This window comes from Chelonia mydas, chromosome 4 (assembly GCF_015237465.2).
Source record: "Chelonia mydas isolate rCheMyd1 chromosome 4, rCheMyd1.pri.v2, whole genome shotgun sequence".
Taxonomy (NCBI): Eukaryota; Metazoa; Chordata; order Testudines; family Cheloniidae; genus Chelonia; species Chelonia mydas.
Window position 1 is genome coordinate 133,941,853 of NC_057852.1, and position 16,913 is coordinate 133,958,765.

A 16,913-nucleotide genomic window follows, 5' to 3' on the forward strand; every position below is an offset into this window, starting at 1 on the left:
ATGTCCATTCCAATACCCACCCTCCTACCCCTCTGTCGGAATAGTCGGCAAGAAGGAACTGAGGGGGTGGGGGATCAGCGGGGCCTGATATTAGGCGTCACCCCAGGGGGCGCCCAGGCCAAGTCTACGGACGCTGCTAGGGGGAAAATCTTCGGGCTGGCGTGCATGTGGCGCGCACACACTTGCTTGGAATGGACATGAACACCACATCGCGAAGAGTAACAGTTACGAGAAAGTGAGTAACTGTTTTTTTTCAATGGGGAACAAAAGCAGAATGTGGGCAGTTGATTAGTTATTTTTATTTTGTTCCTTTTCAGTATTAAGCTATTAGAAGGTAATGGTACAGGAGTAGTTGGGAGTGAAATGTGGATTGGTGAGGGTGGGGTTTGTTGCAGATTTCTTACTTTTCAGTTTTGAAAAGAAAAATTTAATCTAGAAATGCTTCCTGGCAGCAAAATACATAATGTAAATGTGTCTTCCATCTCCATTTCATATAAATTCTTGTTTACTTTTGTTAAAAATCCTGGAAAATAATAATAAATCCACTCCTCCTTGTCAACTGTTGAGAATTGCCTACTTCCAAGTTAAATTGAATTGGCTCGTTAGCACTGAAACCCCCCGACCCACCACCACTTGGTAAGGCAACTCCAATCTTTTCATATGCTGTGTATTTATATCTCCCTACTGTATGTTCCACTCCATGAATCTGATGAAGTGAGGTTTAGTCCACGAAAGCTTATGCCCAAATAAATGTTCGTCTCTAAAGTGCCACAAGGACTCCTTGTTATTTTTGCTGATACAGACTAACACAGCTACCACCCTGAAACCTGGAAAATAATGTGGATTGTTGCTAATTGTAGTGAGGTAACCAGTGAGAGATTAGGTATCAGGGGTTGCATTGGAATAGGTCACAGTGGCTCATTGCGAGGCTGATTTTTTTTTTTTCTGGATGCTGCTTCCATTACTCGAAAATCTAATTTTAAATTTAAAAATGCCTAGCTCTTATATTTACTAAGAAAACCTTCAGAATATGAAGAGGGTGTACCAGTCTGGCAGTGTCTGCTGGAGTCTGCAGACACCTGGAAATAAGAGTTCTGAGAAAGGTGTGGCTTATCCCATTCTTCTCAGGGGGGTAGCTAAGCTGCAGCCTCGTGGTAGTAATTTAAATATGAACATGGCTAACTATTGTGGATCAAAGTATGTTGGGATTATTACATTTGAAGATCTGCACAGCCCACTGTGAGTGGCATCTCGTTTTGTCATTGTGGTTGGGTGGAGCTTGAGTTGTGGGCAGAGCTTGGGAGAGTGCCAGCACTTAACTTTTTGGAACCTTGCTGGGCATGGTGTCAGCTGCTGTGTACTTGTTCCGAGAAACCTTTTTGAATCATGTGACTGCGTAGTCCTTATTCATGTGAGTTGTCCTACAGAAGTTAGGAGCTGACTTGTAGTTTAATGCAGTGTTCTGATGGCTCAGTTGTATAGTGGAGGTAGCCCAAAGTGGTATAGGAGGCAGCAAAAGCAGTCTGCAGACAGCTGGGGTTGACTTTCCTTCAGGAATGGCAGATGGTCCCTAAAAGTAGGGTGGGGGGGCAGGCCAGCAGCACCCGATCCGTGGCCCTGCCCTCACCTCCGCTCCACCATTTCCCTTCAAAGCTCCCAACTCGTTCCTCTCTGCTCCTCCCCCACACCACTCACCCTTATGGTCGGCAAAAAGTGGGGGGGGGGGACGCATGGCACCCTTGCTCCCCCTATTCCGACCCCCCCGCTTCCTGTCTGACTTAAGATGTGTGTAAACATGTCTGTTCCTGGAACATTACACACCATTTCACATTTTATTGCACATCTGAATACCTGCATATTGTTTTTTTTTAATAGAGGTTTGAGAACTGAAATGTCCCTTTTTATTTTGGTGAGTATTGATGCACTAACATAGGCCTCTTATTTCCTCTTTTTCTGAATGCCAGAAGCTGAGACCCACTTAGTGGGCACTTCCATCTCTCATTTCCTATTCTAAATAGAGAGGTCTCAAGGGACCTCATTTGGGTCCAGGCATGTTAAGACAGAGCATTCTGAAAATGAGACACACATGTTTCAAGGTCAAGTTTCTGACAGCTGTGCTAGTTAGTGTCTGCAGAAAAGGAGATGAATTACCAGAATAACATGGGCCTGAATTTTCTCACTTATGTTGGTGAAATCCCACTGATGCCTATGGAATTCCTCCTCACTTGCGCTGGTGTAAGGAAGAGAAGGGATGCTGTTTGTTCTCTGCTCATATTCCACCCCACAACCACTCTCATCCAGAAGTACTTCCTAATTTATGTTTCAGATAGTTTTGAAAAACGTATCTTAATCCTCTTTCTTCATTTGCACAAGATTAAATATTTCTCCATATTCAGGGGTACACTGTCAAGTCAAATTTGGCTCCATGTTTAAGATCTGTAAAAACCTTAAGGCCAGTGGAAACAGTCCCATGATTTCTTTTTCCTTTTAAGCAAATTAACATGAGAGTTTACAACCCAGACATTGCTGCCTGGCTTTAGTACATGACAGCCAGAAAGTGAAACTGACTAGAAACCAAGGGGAAATTGATCAGCCTGTTTTCCGAGTCTCATGAGAGAGATGCTCTGAGTAAACAAATGGCAAAATCACTAAATAGTAGAATGGAATTTTAAACTTTGACATCTGGGATTAATGAAGCAATCTGTTACTTTTGGAGTCCAGTCTTTTTCTTACACATGATGATGTGGTCTTGGTATGCTAGTATGGTAGTGTCTCTGTTTAGCTACATCCTAGCAGCAAACCTATAATTTTGTTCAATAATTTAAAGCATTAAGACTCTCAAGTATTGTTTGTAGATAGATTTCTTCATAACCATTTTGAAAGACATTTCCTCTTACCTTGCAGCTTTTTCTCTCCAAGATCATTGGCCCAATGATTCACAGCTCTCCATGTGTTCAGGGAGTTACAAAACAATGTGTTTAAGTTTATAAACTACTACCATTTTAAACAATGTTCTGAAATTCCTGTCCTCTATGCTGCATTATTTACATCATGATACAGTCTCCCAAGTGGAGTGTCACTAGTTTTAGATTCCTTTAAATCTGATTTGAGGACCTTTAAATGTAGACTGAATAAAGAACTAGAAAATATAAACAGAACAGTTGTTCATTGGCCCCTTAAGAAGTCACTTCCCATACCATACCAGAACATGTTATTGAATATTTCATATAGATAGAATCAAATTCTACTTTCTCTCTCACCAGTGTAAATCAGGAATAACTGCAGGGAGGTCATGGGGATGACATGGATATAAAATTGGTGTGAAATCAGAATCAGGCCCACAGGCATTTCAAACCCCTTGTCATATGTAATAGCCAGCATAGATGTTACAGTCACAATTGAGTTGCTAAGGCACAGCTTTCCAATAGTGCCTTGTATAGCCCTTTATCATCTAATTCTTCTGTTTCATTGTAAATTAACAATGAGGGGAAGATAAAAGTTTGGCAACCAGTTTGTTTAGAGGAGTCAATTTATGCTGCCTCTTGGCAATGCAGTGTAAATTTATGCTTTCAGGCCATGGTGAATGCCATTCTCCCTCCAAGACCACTAACTATATATGACCTAAACACTTTGTAAATGGGTCGGATGAGGCTGTATATGATTGTAAAGTGATGTGAACAATGTGAAAAATGCACCTTGGCTAATGTGGGGGGTGGGTGGAAGAAAATAAAATTTTTTGTCCTTATTGACCTCGTTCGTACAAACTGGGTCAGTTGGGCAACCTGTGTCATCTGTTGGCGCCAAAGCTTGTACGTCACTGTGCTTGCAGGGGGCATGCAGGAGAGGGAGTGGAGGTACCGTGGCTTAGCTTTAACCGTTTCATCATCAGTGGGAAGGGTGCCCATTTCCAATGGGAGCTTTTTGTAGAAAAAGTGCTTCCAGCGTCCCTGAGCATCTGTCCAATGTATCTGGTCCATCTGGCATAGACTGTAACATGAAAACAGGGCCATATCTGGGCTCTGCTGCTTGTGAACATGTCTGAATTGAAGGTCTTGGCTTGGGTGCATTCCTGTGACTTTGTAATGCCCCTTTTACTAATCTCAAAGCACTGCACAGAAAAGCAGCAGCACAGAGCAAGTGTCGAAGACTGAGAATGTTAAAAACATAAACTATGAGCATCATTAGGGAGGCAGCTTGGTCCAGTAGTACTGTACTGGGAGTTGGGAGAGATGGGCCCTGTTCTTGGAGTTACTACTGATACCCTTTGTGCGCTCTGGCCGAGTTGCCTGCATCCCTTCCTTATTATGGGGCTGGGTAGGTGAGTCAGAATTGATTCTCATGCATTAAAGTAAAATAAGTGGCTATTTCTGATGCACTTTGTGGGTCTAGTTTTTTGATCTGGGTCTTAACTAGGGGCTTGTATACACTACAGAATTAAGTCGATTTAAGTTAAGTTGACATACAGCCACCGCAGTCATTAAAGTGGTGGTTCATGTCCACACTTGCTGCTTCTGTTGGTGGTATGCATCCTCACCAAGAGAGCTTCCACTGACTGACGTGGGTCATTGTGGGACACTGACAGCTGGAGCCTGGCAGCCCTGGGGCTGACAGCCTCAACTGTCGGTGCAGGGAATCACAGTTCTTGCTCACCCCTCCCCCCCCCCCCCCCAACTATCGGGAGGGCTCTGGGCTGACACCTCAGGCTGTCGGCACTGGAGCCGGCGGTGGGAGGGGCTCCATTCAGAGCTGACAGCCAATGTCAATAATGTGTCTACATAGACAGTGTCGTCCTAACTACATCAACATAAGTGCTACGCCTCTCGTGGTGGTGGAATTATTATGTTGGTATAGCGGGCCACTTACTTCAGTGGAAGTAGCATTGTAGTGTAGACACTGACATAATTAGGTTGACGTAAGCTGCTTTATATCGACCTAACTCTGTAGTGTAAACCAAGCCTAGGATGTCCAGATCCTACTGTTGGGTGCCCACATAACCTGTTTAAGTGCATACGTGCCATTTGAATGCTGAAACCTGGAGTTGCGTGCATGGAGATCTTGAAAGCTGCATTCAAATGAAGAGGAAAAGAGGGAGCCAGGATCAAAGTCTGAAAACTGGGCTCTGCATCCACAAAGCTTTCTGCAAGGGCTGCTTATTTATTCATTCATGTACTTTGTTTCTCTCTTTGAAGGATGTGAAATGTCTTTGCCAGTTTCATGGGTGCTTTTGGAAGGGAAGCAGCACTAACATGGGGCAAAGTTTCTCAGTCCTCTACCTAAAAGATTCAAGTAAATTCCATGTGGGATGAAGTATTGAGCCCATGGACAATAGACTGTCAGAAATCAGATGCCAAGACAAATATTGCTTTGGGGGAACACTTAAACTGACTCAAGGCCATATTATACTGTCATGATTACATGGGAAGTTCTACTAAAAAACAGCTCGTATGACATGACCTTGTTAGTGGAACTCCTTGAATGCCAATATTTTATGCTGCAAAGTCATGGTAGAGCTCTTCTCTGCCCCTATATCCAAAAGAGCAACAGACTGAAGTCTGTGATTTGTAAATACTTTGGAATCCTCCAGGGTGTGAGGTATTGTATGAGACTGATATCATTACAACCAACCACCCCCACCCCACAACCCCCTCTGTCTTTCTTCTTCTTGTGGATTTCCCTCCACAAACCACCTTGGATAGATTGTGGTTTAAGAAGGGGAAAAAGTTACATTGGAAACATTTAGTTCTTTTTCCTCCCGAACCACAGAAATCACTAGTGGACATGGGATAATCAGATGCCATGAATGCTTTTCATTTTGCAGCCTTGCTGGGGAGAAGAAAAAATATGTTCACTTTTATTAGAGCTTAGTAAGTTATTCTTTTTGGAGCAGTCCTCTGGCTGGGGTCAGCAGAAGTAAGGGGCAAGCTGGAATATGCTTCACCCTTTTAACTGCTTACCCCCCTGTGTGTATTTCCCTTCCTCTTCTACATGAAGACCCTTCAGCAGCACTAAAGTTAAAAACAATCCAGGCAAAGCAAGCTATGTTTGTTCAGCTCAAGTCTTGTCCTGGTGCATCAGTATCTTTTAGATGGGGACAATATCAGTCAACTTACAACCTTTTCTCTTCCAAAAAGAGGAACCTATTTCTGCTTGGCCATCTGTAGTTCCCATATTCTTTTGCAGTGGATGAAGGGGTATTCAAAATGAGAATCTGGGGGAGCTGGGCTAAAGGGTTCTGGGCCACTTCGGAGAGCCAAAGGCACAGCTGAGCAGAAGGGGAAACCTCCTTTTGAGTTGAGGACTTAAGTGGTTGAGCCAATTTGGGGTTGACCTGTTGGTGCATGACTACAGCAGGCCCAATACTACCCTGAAGTCTCCTTAGATGTGGCACTTTAGGTGACTGCCTGCTTACTCTGTACCTGAGGCCACCTTCCAAACAAAAGCTTCCTCAGTAGATATCTGTACCTATTTCTACATTATGAAAGCATGGGAAGGGGATGAATGGGTTTCCAAAGCCGCTACTCTAGATAGGGATCAGGGGGCTGCTAGAGAAAACATTGTAGAGCCGTTAGCCTAAGCTACTCTTTATTTGAAACAATAACTGGTCATTGGTAAGACACAAAACATAGTATATCTTGTATATGGTGAGGAAGGATGGTCTTGTGATTAAAGTACTAGATTGGAACTCATACATCTTGTCTATTTAGATTATAAATTCTTTGGGACTGGGACTAAGTATGTAAACCGTGCCCGGCACAGTAGGGCTTGGCTCTCACTGGGACCTCTGAACACCACGGTAATAATAGCACAGCAAAGTTCCACTAGATGTTCTGCTGCTATAAGAGCTTGTGGATGAGTGCGGAAATGCAAAAGAGAATCAGGACGGGAAAGGAGGGGAATGAAATAGCAAAATGTTGCATGGTGGATGGATGTGGGCTTAGACCTGTATCACTGATTCGAGTATGAGGCCTGGTTTACAGTACAAAGTCAGGTTGATGTAAGCTAGCCTTGCGTTGACCTAGTTGTGCATGTGTCAGCACTGAAATTTGTCTCCCAACCACATAAACACCCTGTTACAGCGACGCAGTAACACCACCTCCCCAAACAGAGTTGAACCATGGTGGTTGTACTCCGAGCAATGCATCATGAGTGTAGACACTATATTATCTATGGATCACCCCGACAGTCCTCCAGCACCTGTCCCACAATGCCGGACATTGGCCACTCTGGTCACAGTTATGAACTCCACTGTCACCTAGACTGAAAGCCCCCCTTTAAAGCCCCATGAATTTTTTTGAAATGCCATTTACTGATTGTCCAGTTTGATGAACATACCCTAGGAGCTCTCCATTGTTGTGCGCAGCTGCCCAAGCCAGCTACATGCTCCACATGGGTTCTGGACTGCAGTAGACAGGAGATATTGGATCTCCTGGGCCTGTGGGGAAGCGCAGAGACTATGTAGGCCCAGCTCCAGGCTAACTGTGGACATTTATGAGCAGATTGCTTTCACACAGCACTACTATTGATTCCTGTCGTACCCCTTCTTCTGCATCCCCCATGCAAAGGAACTGCAGCAGGCATATCAGAAGGCCAGGGAGGCCTGCAGTCGATCCAGTGCCTAGCCACAGATCTGCCTCTTATGAGAGCTGCATGCCACACTTGGCAGAGACTCACCACCCCGTAGGCCACCATGGATACCTCTGAGGAGCACAAGTCACAGGCCTCCTCAGTGAACAGTGAGGAGGATGAGTGATGTGACTGGGGGGACATGCAGCCGAGTGGTCAAGCTATGCTGCAAGCCAGGACCTGTTTGAGATTCTACTACAGTCCAGTCAGTCCCAGCAGTCGAGCATGGACAAGCCTGATGCATGGAAGGAATCTTGGGTAAGTGTGTAAATGTATTTCCCATTACAATGATGTACTGATGGTACCCCCAACTTAACAGGACACAGCTGTTGACTTTTTTCATTAATTTAATTTAATTATACTAGAAGAGGCAGTGGTACAACAAGAGGTTATCTGTGGAGGTAGGCAGAGGGGTGTGGGGGAAGGCGGGGCAGCTTGTTTATCTACACAGATATGTCCCTTGAATCCTCCTGAGAGATCTCGATAAAACTTTAATGGGAGGTACTCTGCAATCCTCTCCCAAAGATTTCTAGGGATGGTGGGCTTATTTCTTCCTCCACATTAGGCCACTTTCCCATACCAGTCAGCAATAACTTCAGCAGGACGCTATCATAGTAAACAGGCTAGTGCAGGGGTGGGCAAACTTTTTGGGCCGAGGCCCACATCTGGCTAGGGAAATTGTATGCAGGGCAGGGGATTGGGGTGCGGGAGGGAGTGCTGGGTGTGCGGTGTGCAGGAACGGGCTCAGGGCAAGGGAGAAAGGGATTGGGGCAGAGGAGAGGTGTGGGGTGCAGGAGGGGTGCAGACTGCGGGAGGGAGCTCAGGGCAGAGGGTTGGGGTGCAGGATGGGTGCGGGGTGCGATGGGGCTCAGGGCAGGAAGTTGGGGGGGGGGGGGTGCAGGAGGGGTTCGGGCTCTGGCCCGGCGCAGCTTACCTAAAGCGGCTCCAGGGTGGCAGTGGCACGCATTGGGGCCACGCCACGCTCCCTGCCTACCCTGGCCCTATGCCACGCCAGTCCACTCCACTCTGGGAAGCGGCCGGAACCACGTCCCTGTGTGGCCCCGGGGGGGAAGGGGAGCAAAGGGCTCCACGCGCTGCCCTTGCCACGCCTCCAGGTACCTCCCCTGAAGCTCCTGTTGGCCGCAGTTCCCCATTCCTGGCCAATGGGAGCTGCGGCGGGTGCTGCCTGGAGGTAAGGGCAACGCCCGGAGCCCTCTGCTCCCCAGGGGCCGCAGGGACATGGTACCGATCGCTTCTGAGAGCAGTGCGGGGCCTGCAGCACCACGGGAGCCAAAGCCCTGAGGGGCTGGATCTGGCCCGCGGGCCATAGTTTTCCCATCCCTGGGCTAGTGGCATGCAGGTCCGGATGGCTTTGGGGTGCCAGCAGCAGCTGTGCTTTCTGTGCCTTTGTCACCCTCAGAAGTGAGAAATCCGCTAAAATCACCACTGCCTGGGGGAAAATGGTGCCAGTATTCAGTGCCAATGCCCTATATTCATGCAACTGAGCAATTCCCTCCTCGTTTCTCTCACCCCTGAGAGGCCATACTGACCATTTCTGGTGCTGAGTCATGCTATGCACAACCACTCTGAAGCAGAAGTGTCAATAAGCGTGTTGTGTGTAAAACTTTAGGGGAGCAAGGGAAGGGAGTTCTGATCTTAGGTTTTACTTTCTGTTATGACTATATTGACAATGGTACCTCTGTTGGTATTATCTGTAGCTGCTGTCATTGTGGTGTTGAAGCATTCCCCCACCATGCCTGTGGAGCGCCTGAGCCAGGTGGGGAGAAGAAAGAAGAGGATTGGGATGACATCTTCAGCAAGATCCTGCAAGTCAGTGCTGCATCAGGCTGTGAGCAGAGAGCCTGGAGGGTGAATATTTCAGACTTACGGAGAAGGAAAGAGAAGGAAAGAGTGGACGGGGGAAAAGCCCAGGAGCTCCAGCAGGAAATAGAGAGGTAGATGCACCATGATATAATGGGGCTTCTGTGACAGCAAACACAGATGCTGAAGACTCTCATGGATGTACAGGTTCAACAGCCTTGCATTTCTTTACAGTCCATGGAGGACTCCATTATAGCACCTCTGTACACTGTCCCTCAAAATTTGTTGTGGCATCAGGGGCTGCATCCCTATCTCTACCCCTCCACTCCACACTGGAAAGATTGACAACCACAGCTTCACATACGCTGACCTGTAAGAGCCACAGTTGCTGTATGTTTAGCTAAAATGAACATGAATGTTCTTTCCCCTTGTTAAGTTTTGTTCCATAAATTCATTGTTTTTAATATATTTGCTTTTAACTTGCACAGAGTATTTTTGCAGTGTTTTTTTTTTTTTTACTCAATAAACTTCTATTGTTTGGATAATCATTCATCTTAATTAGTTCCCAACATATATTGCAGAAAGTCTAGTAATACCCTAAAGCACTCATTTTCTTCTTGTTGTTCACTGTGATACAACTCACAGGATCAGTGACAAAGTGTAATAATTATAAATATACAGCAAGCGCCACAAAATTAATAGGTGCATTGACAGAGTTATAGTCATAGATGTACAAGAAACACTGCATGGTTTCTAACGGGCCCCAAAACAGCAGGGCCAGGTAGAGCACAATCCATCACAGTTCATTACTGTAGCTCACTGTTAAAGTGCTCTTTCAAAACCTCCCTGAGCCATATATTCCGCATAAAGCTCCCATCTTGCTGCTCAGACTCCGCAAACAGCTGCTCTACCTCCACCCCGGCAGCAACTTTCCCCTTTTGCTTCACAGATATTATGTGGGACATAGGAGGCAGCTATGACCATTGGAATGTTTTTTCCGTTGGGATCCAATCTTGTGAGTAAACAATGTCAGTGTCCCCTCAGTCTACCAAAAGCACATTCAGCTGTCATTCTGCACCTGCTGAGCTGGTAGTTGAATCTTTCCTTGGGTTTGTTGAGATGGTCATATATGGCTTTATGAACAAAGAGTAGTCTGGGTCCGCTGGGATCCCTATTTGCATTTCAACATTACCGATGTTAACCCACCAGTTGGGAAAGAAAGTCTCTGCTTGTAGCTTTCTGAACAGTCCTGTGTTCTTAAAGTTGCGAATGTCATATATCTTCCTTGACCAGCCAACACTTTTGACAGTGAAGTGTCCTTGGTGATCCACCAGCGCTTGCATAACGACGGAAGAGTAGCCTTTTCTGCTGCTGGTCTCTATGGCAAGATGGTCTGGTGCCAAAATAGGGTTATGAGTGCTGTCTGTTGCCTCACCAGTTTGGGAGCCTGACTGCTGCAAATCCATCCACTCTGTCCTGCACGTTGCCTAGACTCTCACTCCTGCATAGCAGGAGATGATTAATGGCCTTGGACACTTGCATGATAACTGCCTCTGCCTCTGCCTCTGCCTTTTCCTACTCCAACATAACTACCCACTAATTGTAGCAATCCGGTATTGCACGTTTACATAGAATGATCACCACTTGCTTTTCCACAGTCAGCACAGCTCTCATTTTGGTGTACCTGTGCAAGAGGGCTGGGGTGAACTTGGCACACACATTCCAGGACTGTGGCCTTGTGCATCCGAAAAGTTCTTCAACCATTGCTTGCGATCCCAAAACTGCATTATGATGTGATCATACCAGTCAGTGCTTGTTTCTCGAGCCCAGAAGTGGCACTCCACCATCTGCATCTACTCCATGAACACCACCACCAACCCTGAATTGGTGTTGACTGTGTCCCACAGCACTCTGTCCTCCACAAAGTCATCAAGTTCCCTGCTGATTCAGTTCTTGTGGCTCTGCAAATACTGGAGGATTGTGCGTCCTGTGCTTGCAATGCTCATGACAATAGTGCAGAGCTGTGCGGGCTCCATACTTCTGGCAGAGATGGCAGATAGCAACAGGGCCAGGTGGGTTTTTGAGATGTCTTAAGAGGCGTGAACATTATGGGATGGCGAAAGTTGCTTGCTGGGAAGTTGACCCCTTACTCCCAGTCACCCCTGCATGTGACTCATTTCTGCCTCACTCAGTATTACTAAAACTTCCCAAAAGACTGCATGCGAGATGGTGGTGAGTTGCGCACTGAGATACCTACTCATGGTGCACCACTCTGAATACTTGTGGTGAGACACCTGGTGAATATGCTCAGTGCCAATGCCAGGAGCCAAGTATGCACACAGGTAAGCATCATATTGACTGAGGTGGCTTTATGCCAACATAGCATGTGTCGGCAAAAGTTTGTAGCATAGACATGCTCTGAGTGTGATATGTGCTAGCTGGAAGTTGTTGACCTGTGATGTGAAATGCTATTAGCTAGAATCCAGTTGCTAGCACAGATTATTCCCTATGGCACTAATGGTTACCACAGCAGAGAGGTACAGGGTAATTGGATCATGGAGATTCAGCTTTCCTCTCAACCCTAGAGGTGATCTGTTCTACTTAGTGTTGGGGCACATTGCTGGGACATGTGAGGGGAGAGGAGCTTTCACTGCAAGCTGTATACGGAGTGCAGACTTGAAGACTTTACTCCACACATCCTGCATTTTCTGAGAGTGTTAAAATTGTCACCAAGATCAGGGGAAAACCCTGGTCTGGAAAAGACAGATAAAGCGAGGAAGTGAGAACTGAGGGAAGCTAAGCAACTGGACTAGATAAATGAGAAATGTTTCAAATACATCTCTAATGGAAGAGCAGATTAGGAGTCAGCAGCAGGAGCTCTAAGGTGGCAGTAGCGATGGCAATTTATCAAGAGAGTAATTCGACCTTGGTATATTTTTTAAAAAAAAAGGGGCGGGGGAAGGGAGACAGACACCAGCAATGGACCCAGATGTCCCAGGAGATGAAGGGAAAGCTAATGGAGGGAATCTGAATCATGCCAGGTATAGCGATCACTAAATATCTGCAGATTGACAGGCAGATCAAGAGGGACTGTGAAGATAGCCTGTCATTTTATCTTCAAGAGAGTCCTTCGTTTTAATTAGAGATGGTAGCTTAGCCAGACAAAAATCACATGTGCGCATGTGCTCTTCATATATATGCAGTGTTTTTGTATCTGTGTCAGTGCCAAGATGTTAGAGAGACAAGCTGGGTGAGGTAACATCTTTTATTGGACCAACTTCTGGTGGTGAGTGAGACAAGCTTTCAAGCTACACAGAGCCTTTTCTCAGGTCTGGGAAAGCTACTCAGGGTCGCATGCTAAACTATCTGTTTGACTTATAGCTAGGTGTGATGCCCTGAGTACCTTTACCAGACCTGAGGAAATACTCTGTGTAGGTCGAAAGCTTCTTTCTCTCTCTCTCTCCCCAGCAGAAGTTGGTCCAGTAAAAGATATTATTTCATCTACCTTGTCTCTCTTCATACATGCACAGCTGTAATTTTAAACTTGCATGAAAGTCTATCTTCAACCAGACAGAGGTTAGTGCAATATATTACAGGAATAATAATTTATTTAAAGAAAATGGAATAGTGACTGGGAAGGACGAAGTTCAACATATTGGGCTCTGGTAAATGTGATTGACTTATTTGTATCTTGGTAGTGCCTAGTATCTCCAGTCCTGGACTAAGGCCCCGTGTGTACATATGATAAAAAGACAGTCCCTGCCACAGAGAGGTGATATGTGAAATTACACTATTGTTCAGGCTCCATGAGCATGGGAGGGGAGAGAGGTTAGTGAGTTATGTCAGCCAATTTATGTACTACCATTTACTAGGGGTGGTTTTTTTGTTTTGTTTTGTTGTGGTTTGTTTTTCCCCCTTATGCTGGATCTTGTGCTTTCCTTTAGTGTATATTTTCATAAAATAAACCAAAACAAAAAAAATGAAGGCGTGAAACCTACCTGAGATAATCTCCCCATAAGCTGTCTTTCTATACACGGGCCTCAAACTCTACCCTCACTCTGCAGTACAATCTACTGAATTTACTGGACTCTGCTCATTGTGGTCTCTACTTTCCAACCATTTTAGGTGGGTGGGAGGGTGTATGGTTTGATTGCACTATGCCCCTGTAGTTGAAGAGGGTCCCATATTCCCCTGTATATTTGTTGAACTTTTCATGGAACAGTGGGGCCTTTTCTATTCTATAGACTTATTTGCGTCTCCTTTTGTTCCTATACGTGAAGTTCTCTCTCCCCATAGAACCAGGAACAACATGCCAGGTGGTTACACAAGCTTGCCCCAACCCCACAATACCCTGTTGCTACATCTCTAGCAATAAGTAAAATCAGTCTCAATGACTCAATCAGTCCTTGTTTCAACTGAGGCTCCCAATAAGGAATCTGATCCAGCAAGGTTGAGTGCAGTCTCTTTGCCAATTGAAGGCCCACCTGGAGTTGAGTGCTTTTCAGCACTGCGCATGATTGGGTCCAAGGGTGCCAACTATAGTGGAGTTAGCAATGGGGGTGCTGCCCAATAAAAACAGAATGGAGATAACAGACTCCGTCCACATAACCCACCGAGAAGCCTTCATATGGTAATGGACTTCAGTCACGATTGTGTCGGCTGGCAATCTAAAGGTGAAAGGTCTGCTTTGACCAGCTAACTCTTAAATATGATGGCTAGTGTGAATGAGTGGCAAATGTGGTGTTTCGCTGTCTAATTAGAGATGGGGCCCAAGGTAAAAAGCTCAGATCCATTTTGGGATCGGAACCTCTGCAAGGGGTAGGCAGTGTACTGTTCCAGTTCAGTCCCATCTCTGTTTTAATAGGAAAGAACTGACCAGGAAAAGCATGCAGATTAATGGAACCTGTGTTTCCCTCACCTCTATTGAGCAAGTTAACCTGAGAAGAAATTAAAGGTGTCTTAAGTGAAGTTCCTCCCAGTAACTCTGATAAAAAATCTGATAGCTTTATGATTTTTTTTCCTGTAGATTCAGCTTTGAAAAACCAGGGCTAAATCTCCTGTATGGTTAAAAGCACAGCTGTTCAGAATCTGGACAGTGAAACCTGGCAACATTTAGCAAGTGAAATCACTTGCTGATGTCAAATTGGCAGCTTTCAAAAGGGTAATCCAGTATAAGAGGAGTTAAAGCCTTTTGGTAATAGCTGCATCTTAAACAGGGTCATCTGACACACACTTTTCCCCTCTGTATTTCACATTCACCCTGGTATAAAAGGGTCTTTCATGAGTTTTGACTCTTGTGACTGCCAGACTTGCCATGGGCTCTGTGAAGAATAAAGGATCTTCCCTACACTCCCTCTGCTTGTGCATGCCTGTATAATCCCCATAGACTGTCTCAAATTGAGCGCAAAGCAGGGGGCAAGATCTTCCTAAGTATGAAATTGTTTTGTTTTTTTAATCAGCCCCAGAAATTACTTCTTGGGAGTATGGGGTGCGGGGGGGCAGGGGGAAGAAAAAGGTAATGGAAGCATGCAAAATGGTTACTGGGGTATAGCACTTAAGTCTTCAAAGCTAGCTCTAAGGATATGTCTACACTGCAATTAAAAACCTACAGCTGGCCCATGCCACCTGACTCAGGCTTGCGGGGCTTGGGCTAAGAGGCTGTTCAATTGCACTTTAGATGTTTGGGGTCAGGCTGGAGCCCAGGCTTTAGGAACTTGCGAGGTGGGAGGATCCCAGAGCTTGGGCTGCGTCGCAAGCCTGAACATCTACACTGCAGTTAAACAGCCCATTAGCCTTAAGCCCGTAAACCTGAATCAGCTGGCATGGACCAGCTGGGGGTGTCTGACTGAACTGTAGACATACCCTAATTGTCATGTTTCCGTGCCTAGATAGTACAGGGAGGATGAGTGTAAAGGCTATTCTGTAGTGTATCTAAATCCAGTTGACAGAATGGGAAGAACTGGCTGGCTGGCTGTGGAGATGGATCATTGAATCTTTGCTTCAAGGTCACTAGGTCGAATCCAGCCCAGGTTGGTAATGATTGAGTCGTTCCCATCTGATGGCCATTTGGTAGTTATGTGAAAGGAATCTGGCTCAAATGAAAGGATTTCTCCATCCAGTTCCTAATAGATATCTCAGAATCTACCATTGCAACTGGTTCCTGGTGGCAGTCTCAACAGAGGTCAAGGATTGAATGGACTGAAATACCCTTTCATCCCTAAAGGGCAGTCATTTGTAGGATGGGTGTGGGGAAGCCTACACTGCTTTTACGTGCACTAAAACTCCTCTGTGCATACCAAACTTCTGTCTCGGGAGCTGTCAATACTGGCACCTTTCGGTCAGTGATAAATTCAATTAGGAAAATACTATTGCCTTGACTAAGGGCTTGTCATTATTGCAGTGTTAGTTTGAGGTATAACTTGAGTGTTTCCTCTACCCTAACTCACAGGCGTGCACACAAATCTCTAGCTCAAAGTAGGTGTCGCTTAAGCTAGAGCAGGCTGGCCTCTTGGGAATCATGGGTGGAAGCTTGATTGCTGCTGCCTAAGCTAGTGATGTAGAGGGATGCAGTTACTCTGTTCTGCCAAACCAAACGCTCTGTGCTGCTCATGCAGTCACTGTGTGGTTCCAGTGCTTGTTTTACAGTGTGATTGCTCTCACTCAAGCCAGGCTAACTTGCGTGTAGGTAACTCAAGCTAACTGCACAGTGAAGATCCAGCCTGAGAACAACTCCAAGTGTTTAGTATTCATGCCAAATATTTCCCTTGGTCCCTGTACAGCTTTGGTTTGCCTTTGCCCATTCCCTCCCTTAACTCATTAGGATAGAGGACCTGGATCCTAGAGTAAATATCCTGTCAGATGCTCCGTACTGATAGCTCAATGAGGTGGGTTAAACCTTGGGTCACGGTCTATAATAAAGCAGTGATGAATGTTTCCAGATGGTGTTTCTTGGAAGATTTTTTTAAATGAAATAGTCAACACTCTCTTGTACATTTATTTTGCTCACACTGTTGTAGCGAGAGAGTTAACACTCATTAATCATAAACACTTTCTGGAAGCTGCTGTAGGGCAATACTTTAGACTTGGAGGGAAAACATCAGCCCAAGTGCTACAACCAGTCTTCTGGACTTTAGAGCTGGGGCTTTCTCCTATTGAAATCCATGGAAATTGAAATTAGGGGTAACATTTCAAAAGTGATTTTGGAGCCGAAGTCCCATTTTCAAAAATGACTTGGGCGCTTAGAAGCCTAAATCTTATTGAAAGTCAGTGGGATTTAGTGTCTTTCATTTTTGAAAATGAGGCTTAGGTGCTTTTGAAAATTTTACCTGAGGCCATTACTTTGGTAAGATTTGGCTGTCTCAGGAAAAAATAACATGAGGACAGTATTAAGAAGACATGATTAAATCAATGTTAGTCTGGTGAATACAACTACTTGGTTACATCCCTCTCATTTTGTATGTGTTGAATAT

The 16,913-nt window shown here is 45.3% G+C and overlaps 1 protein-coding gene and 1 long non-coding RNA gene across 9 annotated transcripts in view; both read left to right on the forward strand.

The window, feature by feature from the left end:
* PTPRA (protein tyrosine phosphatase receptor type A) overlaps window positions 1-16,913 on the forward strand; it is a 253,571-nt gene that overhangs the window by 157,195 nt on the left and 79,463 nt on the right. The gene's annotated exons all lie outside the window — the stretch shown is intronic.
* On the forward strand, window positions 736-9,912 carry LOC122465422. Its single transcript, XR_006290273.1, has 2 exons — window positions 736-7,881; window positions 9,342-9,912. It is a non-coding gene; the product is annotated as an uncharacterized LOC122465422 (long non-coding RNA).